Source organism: Enhydra lutris, unplaced genomic scaffold (genome assembly GCF_002288905.1).
Source record: "Enhydra lutris kenyoni isolate GAN:26980312 unplaced genomic scaffold, ASM228890v2 scaffoldscaffold19, whole genome shotgun sequence".
NCBI lineage: Eukaryota > Metazoa > Chordata > Mammalia > Carnivora > Mustelidae > Enhydra > Enhydra lutris.
This window is the reverse complement of record NW_019154103.1, coordinates 23108473-23120849: the sequence shown is the minus strand read 5'-3', so window position 1 is coordinate 23120849 and position 12377 is coordinate 23108473.

Sequence of the window (12377 nt, the reverse complement as noted above, 5' to 3'; positions counted from 1 at the left end):
TCCATTTCTATTTGGTAAATAGAAGAATAAAAATCACTTAGATTAGTAAATAGTCATTGATCTCAATTTTCTGAGATCTTTTTTAGGTTGTTTTGTTTTGTTTTGTTTTTTCCCTGAAGAACTTGAGTATGTTTCCCAGGAAGCAGATTTCAGATATCATGACTTAAGTTGAAATAAAATCATGTTAATAAAATTCAATGTTTCTAAAAATGTGGGTTTCCTTCAGAATAAACTTTTCAGGAATCCCCATAACTTAAATCAAAAAAAAATTTAAGATGATACAACGAACTCCCATTAAAACTAAGCTCCCAACTTCATAGTATTTTGCAATATTGGCATCAACTTTTTAAAATTATAGCATTACAGATAGAATTTAACTGTACTACATAATACTCCTTAATCTGTTTTCCCTCTTTTTAGTCTTTCCCTCTTGCTTCCCCCCTGCAAGAATTAACCATTAATATAATTCAATATTTACTAACCCCGTGCATATTTTATATTTTAACTATAATGTTCACATGTTTTTCAACTTTATAGGAACTATATCATGTGTATTCTTCCATTTATTTTTATTCACCAAAATAAGTGTTGTCCAAATTGATACATTAGCTGTACTTTAATCATTTTCATTACTATCCAGTTTCATTGGTTGAATGTAACAAAATCAATTCATGCATGCCCCAATTTGTAGACATTTAGAGCATTTTAATTTATTCACTATTATAATTAAGGCTATACTGAACATTGTTATGTATGCTCTCTTGTGTACAAGAATTTAAGATTCTCCAGCACAGGGTTTCTCTAACTTTGTACTATGGACATTGTGTGCTCTGTAATTCTTTGTTGTTGGAGCTGGGAGTGAGGGAACTGTCCTAAGTATCATAGGATGTTTCATCATATTCATGGTCTCTACTCACTAGAAGCCAATAGTAGCCCCAATGGGAGACAAAATTGGTCCTGATGAAAACCTCTACTCTAAAATATACACATTTAAGTCAAATTGCTGTTTTGTAGACTATATGTATCTTCAACTTTACTGAATATTGTCAAATTGCTCTACAAAACAGTTGTAGCAATTTTCTTTGCAAACACATATTCCATTTTCAGATTTGTATCATGGAATATTTCCAACATTCAAAATAATAGGTGTAACACAGATGTGAGACATCAGTAATTATAATAAATGAACACCCCACATTCTCAACCTGGTTTAAGAAATACAGCACCATATTATCTTGGAAGCCCATTTATTCCTTTCAGGTGTTGCCCTTCTTCCTCTCTCTTCTTTCCCCCAGAGGTAACCATTATCTTGATTTTTCCATAAATCATTTATTTTCTTTTCATGCTACAGAGAAGGACATATCTAAATATGATATTTTTCAAATTTTCCATATATTTTTAAGTTTTACATACATGAAATCATACTTCTATTATTTGTTTTTATTTAATTTCATGATTTTTGCTCATCATTATCATTTTGAATTTTATCAATTCTCATGAAGGTAACTGTAACTCATTCCCAAATAAAATATATGATTACAAACCTCTTATATTATGGTCTCCAAAATACTAATAAGAAGTTTAACTACTTATTATATAACTTATAAATACATCTAAAAATCTCTAAACCAAAGCTCCAAATAAAAACAAAAACAGACTTACCAACAATAGAACAAAATGGTCTTTAGTAATCCATTAGTCAAATACTGATATTTTACAAACAAGTCATTGAAACCCAAAGCAATTAAATGACCAGGTATGTTTTATAAACAACTAATTTAGTTGTATATCCAAGACTAGAATTTCCCAATTCCCAGTCATGGTCTTTTCCAATCATCGGGCTCTGCTGTAATCACCTCAGGGTAAAAACTGTCCTCTACATCTTTTTCTGCCCTTCTCTTTGACTTTGTACACAGTATCATGCTCTACACATCATAGAGTGAAAATCAATTATTTCCACATATTTGGAATTTTGTCTCATTTAAATAGGACTAATTTTAACTAGCAAAACATCTTAGTCTTCACTGATTAGTCAAAGAAAATCAAAGGGAAATGGCATTTAAGTCAAGAATGCACTTGAATTCATCTCTGTGGAAATGTATGACCTAAATATATGCCTCCTCCTTGAATGCCAAGAGTATATTCATCACTTAGCACTGCCTTTATGGCCAATAGATACAAGAGTCCCAGGAGGAAAATGGCTTTTTCAGGACAGCAGTTATAAAGATATGCTACCTTTAAAAGACCAAGTACAAAGGAGGAAAAGAAATTGATATGTTTATGATCTTTCAGAGGTGGAAGAAAATAACTTGGTAAAGATAATATAATAAGGTATTAGTCTGTGCACTCGGCTCACTCAGTCCTAACCAACTAAGGAACAGCTACAAAAATGATAATTATATGCGTAACTACTATGGAATGTTATTAAACCTGGCATTTTAAAAGTGTCCTTTCATTCCTCTGAAAAGCACATGTAAATGAAAAGGGATGTGTGACTTCTCATTGAGCTAAATGAAGTTAGATAAGAGTTAGATGACTCATTTAACATATTTAGGAAAATGACATGACAGAACACATTTCTAATCTGTGTGACATAAAAAGAAACAGAACTATTTTTGGTGATGTTCAGTGGTTTCATACTCATGGCAGAAGGAAATTTTCTAATTAATTTGCAACCTAGAATTAACTTCTCAGTCAAGCTATGGCCAGGAACAGACAGCATGGTATCCCCTCAGTTGTGCTCCATCTGCTACCACTCATGAGTTCTCAAAGGAAAAAGGTTGACCTTTGCTTAAGGATAATATGGACTTCAAGACTTATTACCTGGAGATAAACTATAATTAAACACACTGCTGCCTCATCATCTTTGTAATAAGTTACTAGAAATCAGATTATTGGTTCCACAGCTCTTCTCTCTCCCTCCTTTTTTTAATTGAACATAGTTTTTACATCATCCAATGAACTTATTTCCTTCTATGTGACAGGCAGTGTGTTAGACTTCACTAGACATCAGTGATATGTCATAAACATCACAGACATACTCCTGACATTAAATAAACATTAAGTGAATACTGAACAGCTTCATTTGCCCAGGGCGGGGGGGACAAAAAACAAAAAACACATCTATCACTGGAAAGGAATTAATCTAGAAAAAGTAAGAGGAAGAGGTAACCAAACTGGTGCTGTATTTGCTTTTTACTATAGATTGTATCTTGTTTTCCAGCAGGATCAATAGAAATAAATGAGTTCAGTATCAGTTTCCATAGCACAAAATAATTTGATTCAATTTGAAGGTAAGGAATGGGACTTTGTTTATCATGATATCCCCTTTGCATATTTAAGAACTTGGTCCACAGCAGATGTTCAAAAATCTATGTTAAAAGGAGCATTTTCAGGATGAAGGAATAAGGACGTCCCAAAACCAGCTCCTTTATAAAAATTGATAAAGATGACAAAAAAAAATTGGTGAAAGTGGACTTTTTCTGAACTACGGAAATTAACCAAAGGCTTACAACAATCCCGAGTGCTTACTCTAGAAAAATGCCTAATTCTCACTAAGAACACACTCTGCCCAGTTTTAAGTTGCACTGTTCTCATTTCTCTCTTCCCAGCTTCGCAGATTCTCAAAAAGTAGCAGCCTTAGTATCACAGCGGGTGTGAAAAACAGCCTTCAAGCAACAAATGGAGGGGGCAGAATGGACTAAAGCCTCTTCCCTAAAACAAAATCCCAAAGAGAATTATCATTATTTGAACTGTCCAAAAACCCTTGGAAAAGCCCCATTCAAAGGGCTTTTCTTTGACCTGACTCTGGACTTAGTGAGGAAAATTTAGGCCTCAAGGCACTGTGGAAAACAATCTATGGAAATTATTTCCCATCACAGCTGCCTTAAGCAGCGGTACGAGTTGAGGCAAACAAGAGGCTGCCCAAAAACAACAAAAGCTTCCAAGGTGTACCTGAAAATTGAAATGTCTAACCTTTGAAAAGATGCAACATTTTTGTGGAAATGTAAAAGACCATGTGCAAATGTAGGGTAGGGAACATGCCTGAGAAAGACCTGAAAAGCCTGTAATCCCAAACCACTGGCTGACATTGAGACTCTGTGCGAGCAGGTTATGAAAGCTAAGGTAGAGTTGACCAGCCTGCCTGGCTTTAGAGTTTCCTGATTTCTATAGCTCTGATGAATGGTACCAGCTCAGGCTTTACCTGCCTCCTTATAGAGCATCTTGCTTTTGATTCCAGCAAGAAATTCAAGTTGGAATTTGCTAGCTTCTCAGGACCCAAGTGTCCACAGCAGTTGTAGAATCTGACAACTCCATCTGTACCAACTATACCATCCTAGAGCACTTAATTGTACCTTCATGGTAGACAACGGAACCCCTTAGGAAATCTGCTGTTATGATGTGGACACTGAGTACCCTACCTACACCAAGCTTAAACAGCCCATTGGCCAGATGGTATCCTCCAGCACTGCCATTCCTCATTTTGATGGTTCCTTCAATGTGGATCTTATGGCATTCCAAACCATTCTGGCACCACTATTTCCACATCCATTTTCCCATGATGACCGATTCACTCATTGTCACAGCTGAGAAAGCCTACCATGAGCAGGTCTCAGTGGCATTAAACCATGCTCCAACACAGAGACTTTTGGGAAAAGGTGAAAGACTTACTCAATTGAATCCACTTAAGAAAACTTCTATCCAGGGGCTCCTGGGTGGCTCAGTGGGTTAAGGCCTCTGCCTTCGGCTCAGGTCATGATCCCAGGGTCCTGGGATCGAGCCCCGCATTGGGCTCTCTGCTCCACAGGGAGCCTGCTTCCCGTTTTCTCTCTGCCTGCCTCTCTGCCTACTTGTGATCTCTGTCAAATAAATAAATAAAATCTTAAAAAAAAAAAAAAAAAAAAGAAAACTTCTATCCAGTCATTAGGAAACACAAAGTTAACTTAGAGACTAGAGGGTCCACACATAACCAAGAACACAAACTTTAAGAAATTAGTGCACTCACTAATTAGAAACTCACCAAAAAAGAGCAACAACAACAACAACGATTAGCAGCAATGAGAAAACCCTAGATTTCTGTTGTTTTTAAGTGTCCAATGTTCACATACAACATAATAATGAGACATGTTAAGAAACAGGAAAATGTGGGCCATTTACAGGGGAAAAAGCAGTCAAAAGAAACTGTCCCTGAGGAAGTCCAGATGTGTACTTGAAAGACAAGGACTTTGAAGCAGCTATTATAAATAGATTCAAAACTAAATATATTCCAAATATATTTAAAAGAAATATAAATACACTCAGTATATTAAAAAGTAAAAGTGTATAAGGAGTTAAAGGAAACTATGAGAAAAATATCTCATGAAGTAAACAGTATCAATAAAGAGGTAGAAATTATGCAAAAGAAAAAAATCTAAATTCCAGATGCAAAAACTATTATAAAAATAATAAAAAGAGAAAATTGAGGGGGAAAAAAGTCAGTTGAGATTATCCAGGCTAAAGAACCAAAAAAAAAAAAAGTTGGGGGGGGTGAAGAAAAATGATCAGAGCCCAAAAGTTCAGTGATATATCATCAAGCATACCAACATATGCATACAGAGAATTCCAGAATGAAAGAACAGGGAGAAAAGGGACAAAAAGAATTATTGAAGAAATAGTGGTCAAAATCTCCCCAAATTGGTACAAAATAACCTACCCATTCAGAAATTTCCATGAATTATAACACTTTAACAACATTAAGAACCAATTAGATCTCACACACATCTATGTAACACTCCACCTAAAAGAAAAACAGAAACAAAATCACAACACACATTCTTTTCCAGTACACACAGAATGTCCTCCAGAATAGGTCATAACACAAACCCAAATTGAAAAGATTTAAATCATGAACAGTATATTCTCTGAACCACACAGTAATCAAAATAAAATCAGTAATAAAAGGAATTTGGGAAATTTCATTAATGTATATAAACAATACATTCCTAAATAACTATAGGTAAAAGAATAATCACAAGAAAAGTTAGAAAATACTTTGAGATGAATTAAAATGAAAATACAACATACCAGCACCTAGTGGTTGCAGCTAAAGCAATGGTTACATTGATAAACATAAATGTTTACATTAAGAAAGGCATCAGGGTGAGGCAATGGGCAAAACTGGTGATGTGGAATGGAAGATATAGGCGTCCAGTTATGCAATCAGTCATGGAGATAAAAGGCACAACATAGGGAATATAGTTCATGATACTGGAAGAGTGTTGTATGGTGACTGTCGGTAACTACACTTGTGGTGAACACAGTCTAGTGTATAGAGTTGTCCAGTCACTGTGTTGTAATTGTTTATCACTCATTCTTTAATTAAAAAAATCCAAATTACTGTTATAACCTTCCCAGTTAAAAAAAAAGAGAGGAAAAACCCAAAGTAAGTATCAAAGAAGGAAAACATTAATATTAGAGTAAAAATAACTGAAATTAAAAAAAAAAACAAAAATGAATGGAGGTAATAAGTGAAATCAAAAATTATCATATATGTCAAAACTTACTACAAAATTATAGAAATCAACAGAAATACTGCAGTATTAGTATATACTAAAGACCAATGGGGTAGAATTCAGAGTCCAGAACCCTTACATTTATGCTCAAATGATTCTTAACAAGGTTGCCAAGTCAACTAAATAGAAAAAAGAACAGTCTGTTCAATAAAAAGTAAAAGTGTATAAGGAATTAAAGGAAACAAGTGGGACAAGTGGATATTCACATTTGTTTAAAAAAAAATGAAGCTGGACTTGTACATATGAACACTGTATGTAAAGATTAAATCTGAATGGTTTATAGACCTAAATATAGCAGCTAAAAATAAACCCTTTATTAGAAAACACTGAAGACTTTGTGACTATGAGTGATTTTCAGAGGCATCTATTTTCATCTTGTTAAATTTTCATCTACTTACTCAAGACATCAAACTCATTAGTGATAGAATTAAAGGTATATCCTGCAGTTTCTCAAAAAAACCTCATGAAATTTCATTTCCTCCCTGTTGGACCTGGGCTTAAAGTTTTGGAAATTAGTTACCTCCTTATCATAGTACAAGCATCTGTGGGAGAGAAGTCTCCATTGCCCATGTTCTCCTGTAGGTACTCAACGTCCCATTTCAGAGCAGGAGACACAAGATTTGTGTATGTCAGTACCAAAGGCTCTTCATTCTCTGTGAGCTCCTCCCCTGGGGGACCCTGGGACTCAAATGAGTGATTGGGCAGGTAAGCTATCTGCTTTCCAAGATTCTCCACTGCTTAACCTTGTCTAGTGGGACATACAGTGTGAGCACCAGGCAAGTACTGCCTGATGTAGCTTAAAGCTTTTAAACTCAGTTTTAGTCATTGGACATTGGTCAGGTCTCATTGCAACCTGCCTGTGGGAACTACTCTCAGGGTAGCAGCTTAGAGCTGGGCAATGTACAACTCAAAGGGCCATGAGCCACGTGGTTCAGTGGAACTGGGGCTGCTGCAATTGGACAGTGTGGTGGCCCTGTGTCTTCTCACCTCCACTCCCATCTCTGTGCCCCTTCTCTCTGGAAGGAAAGAGGAGTTGGAAAACTCTGGGGTTTTTTCCCCCCGTTTTCTCCTTTCCTTTTTTTTTCCCCAAAGGTTTACCTTCAATGTCCGAGCTGTAGCTGTAAGCCCCAAACTTCAGTTTACACCTACAGTGCACTAATAGACTGAGAAGATGTATGTGTATGCATGTGTGCACCTGTGTATTTTGGGTAGGGCATAACCCATTCTGGGGTTCTCTGTTGCCACATGAGTGTGCAAACACGGTATCTTCTCAAGAGTAGTTCTTTCAAGTACAGCTAAATTCTGGAAAATGTGGGGGGAAAAGAATTAAAGTTAAAAACTCCAAAGCTTAAGATCTTTCTATGAGACTCCATTGTCTTCCAAGAAAAAAAAAGCAAAGGTCTTCTACTTTTATTAGAATAAAACATAATTAATATAAAGCATCACTGTTTAAATTCAAAGCACTTAATACAGCTTAATTTATTAAGAGAGAAATTTTGTCATTGTTTATAGTTTAAACAAGACCTAGTACCTTTAAGATTTCAAATTGAAAACTAATGTCTCCTCTGTATTATTCCTTTCCTCTACACATTTCCATCTCCTACTACGCTAAATTTCTAACCATTCTTTCTTCATGCTATGCTAAGAGCTCTGCATGCGTGATTCTCTGCCTAGAATGGCCCTTCTGTCTTCTTCAATTGCAGAAATACTATTTATACTTCTAGAAGTAGCTTATAGGTTACCTCTGTAGGAAGTCTTTCCTGTTCCTTAGACAGCTTGCCACACCCTACTGTCTACTTCCACAGCACTTTCTGACATAACTATAGCACTGATTTTCCATTGTATTAGAATTGCTCATTTATTTCTCTCCTCCACTAATCAATGAGTATTTGGAGAGCATGGCTTGTGGCTTATAACACTTTTTAACTGTCAGTGCCTAGTATATAGTAGCTATATAATCTTTTGTTAAAAAAATCATATTTACTCAATTTAGCAAGAAAACTACAGCATTTAAAAAAGTTATTTCCTAATGTATGGGTGCTTCAGACTGCATGCACTAGCATTGGAGGAGAATACAAGGACAGAGTTAGTTTTGTATATAGCCAAATACATAGAACACTACTTACTAAATTAGAAGAACACACATATGTCTTTACCTTAAATTGAATAATGACAGGGTTCAGAGACAAAGCCTTTACTAATAAGCTATTTTCAGGTTTCATTTTCCTTTAGTTATTACTGAAATGTCCACAAACATTTATTTTATAAACATTTATTTAAACATTTATAAAATATTAATTAAAATATTTTTGAATATTTTCTCAGATTATTTTCTCAGCTATAAAAAGGGAAGAAATTTTGATATATGCTACAACACGAATGGACCTTGAGAACATTATCCTTAGTGAAAGAAGGCCAACAAAGAAGGCTAAATATTGTCTTGTTCCATTTATATGAAGAACCTAAAAAAGGCAAATACCAGGGTCTGCAGCAAAGTGGGAAGAGAGAGCTATTGTTTAGTAAGTACAGATTTTGGGGGGGGATGATAAAAATGGTTTGGATACAAATAACAATAACAGTTACACAACACTGTAAATGTATTTAATGCCAATGAATTCTAGGATGTAGGAAAAGACATTAGGGTTTGAAGACGATGGCCAAGACAGAATTTTTGAAATGTCTTTGATGCAAAAAGGTGGTTTCATTAAAGCACCAAGACAGAGGACTTGTGGGCAGAAAGAGCAGTACTGGGGTCTTAAGGAGTGGCCATTTATATACTTTCAAGTTGGGAGGGGTTTAGGGATAGTGTAAGTCTGTAAGGAATTTTGGAAGCAAGATTTCCAAGACCTTGGGAGATCTAGCTACTGTTGGGAAAGGGTCATTTACTACTGTCTAATAAAACCTGAGTCACAAGACCCTTCAGATGTATATGGGTGGGTCATACGCTTGGGGGATGATTGCAAACGTGTGTCTTGGGGGATAGAGATAAAGGTAGTCTCCAAAGTAATTTTCATATGTTAAAGTAGACTTACAGGATCTTGGGGGTTGTCTAGGATTGCCTTTTGCCCTAAGCAAAGTATTGACACCAAGGCAGCTGAGTCCCTAGAGGAATGCCACTCAGCCTATTTCAAGGACTTGTCAGTAAGCTTTACACAGTAAGGAAAATTAATAATTTTTCTTCTGCCTTTCTTTCTCACACCATTCTACACTTAAGAGTAGTAAAAATGATATTATGTGTATTTTACCACAATAATAAAAGAGCTTATTAAAATAAAACAAGTTAGATGAAGAGGAGAAGTTAAAAAATCATTTATAATCCCTTCATGGAAAACTAACCTACTTTGACATTTCAATGCAAGATCGTTTTTCTGTACATTTGTAGGATTAATAAAAATGGAAACATATACTACATATAAATTTTTATTAAACAATAAACATATTTCTATGTCATTAAAAATAGTGATATGTTCAGATAAGCAGAGAGGACTTTGTATAAGCAGACCTGTGCTGTAGGAAATGTTGGATGAAGTTCTCCAGGTAGAAGGAAAACATATAATAAAAACTTGGATCACACCAACAATGAGATAGAAGAAAGAGAAATTCAGGAGTTGATCCCATTTACAATTGTACCCGAAACCATAAGATACCTAAGAATAAACTAACCAAAGAGGCAAAGGACCTATACTCAGAAAACTATAGAATACTCATGAAAGAAACTGAGGAAGACACAAAGAAATGGAAAAATGTTCCATGCTCATGGACTGGAAGAACAAATATTGTTAAAATATCTATGGCACCTAGAGCAATCTACACATTTAATGCAATCCCCACCAAAATACCATCAAATATTTCACAGAACTGGACCAAAGAATCCTAAAATTTGTATGGAACCAGAAAAGACCCCGAATAGCCAAAGGAATATTGAAAAAGAAAACCAAAGCTGGCAGCATCACAATGATGGACTTTAAGTTTTATTACAAAGCTGTAATCATCAAGACAGTATGGTACTGGCATGAAAACAGACACATAGATCAATGGAACAGAGTAGAGAACCCAGATATGGACTCTCAATTCTATGGTCAACTAATCTTTGACAAATCAGGAAAGAATATCCAAAGGAAAAAAGATGGTCTCTTCAGTAAATGGTGTTAGGAAAATTGGACAGCCACATGCAGAAGAATGAAACCAAACCATTTCCTTATGCCATAAACATAAATAGACTCAAAATGGATGAAAGACCTAAATGTGAAACAAGAATCCATCATAATCCTTGAGAAGAACACAGGTAGCAACCTCATTGACCTTGGCCACGGCAACTTCTCACTAAACACATCTCCAAAGGCAAGGCAAACAAAGGCAAAAGTGAATTATTGGGACTTCATAAAGAGCAAAAGCTTTTGCACAGCAAAGGAAATAGTCGACAAAACCAAAAGACAACCAACAGAATGGGAGAAGATATTTGTAAATGACATATCAGATAAAGGGCTAGTATCCAAAATCCATAAAGAACTTATCAAACTCAACATCCAAAGAACAAATAATCCAATCAAGAAATAGGCAAAAGACATGAACAGGAGACATGAACAGACATTTCTCCAAAGAAGACATCCAAATGGCCAACAGACACATGAAAAAATGTTCCACATCACTTGGCATCAGGAAAATACAAATCAAAACCACAGTGAGATACCACCTGATAGCAGTCAGAATGGCTAAAATGAACAAGTCAGGAAATGACAGATGTTGGCAAGGATGCAGAGAAAAGGTAACCCTCTTACACTGTTGTTGGGAATGCAAGTTGCTGCAACCACTCTGGAAAACAGTATGGAGATTCCTCAAAAAGTTGAAAATAGAGCTACCCTATGACCCAGCAATTGCACTACTGGGTATTTATCCCAAAGACACAAATGTAGTGATCTGAAGGGGCACCTGCACCTCAGTGTTTATAGCAGCAATCTCCACAATAGCCAAATTATGGAAAGAGCCCAGATGTCCAACAACAGATGAATGGATAAAGAAGATGTTGTATATATATAGATATATAGATATATTATTCAGCCATCAAAAAATGAAATCTTGTCATTTGCAATGATGTGGATGGAACTAGAGGGTATTAGGCTAAGTGAAATAAATCAATCAGAGAAAGACAACTATCAAATGACCTCACTCATATGTGGAATTTAAAAAAATAGGCAGAAGTTCATAGGGGAAGAGAGGAAAAAATGAAACAAGATGAAACCAGAGAGTGAAACAAAGCATAAAAGACTTAATCTCAGGAAACAAACTGAGGGTTGCTGAAGGGGAGGTGGGGAGAGGGGATGGGATAACTGGGTGATAGACACTGGGAAGGGTATGTGTTGTAATAAGCAATGGGTATTATATAAGACTGATGAATCACAGACCAGAACCCCTGAAACAAGTAATACATTATATGTTAATTAATGGAATTTAATTTAAAAAATAAATTAATTCTTTAAAAGCAAAGAAACAAATAAACAAATTTGAATCTACACAAAGGAATGAAGAATGCCAGAAAGGGTAAATATGTGGTTAATAGGAAAGACTTTTCCTCTCATTTTTCATTTCTTTTAAATTGAAGAACTCATTTTGAATATGTAAAACCAAAAATATATGAACATATGTTATCCTATTCAAAAAAGATTATTTTCCTATGGATTTTTGAAATTTGCCCTTGCATTTGTTATTACATGTAAGACATGTCCTGAGAAGCCTACTAGAAAGTTTAAAAGCCTCATGGGAAAGTTCCTCTTTCTGAATCAGGATGGCTTTTAAGAAGAAATTGAAAAGTGTCGTAAATCTGTTCAA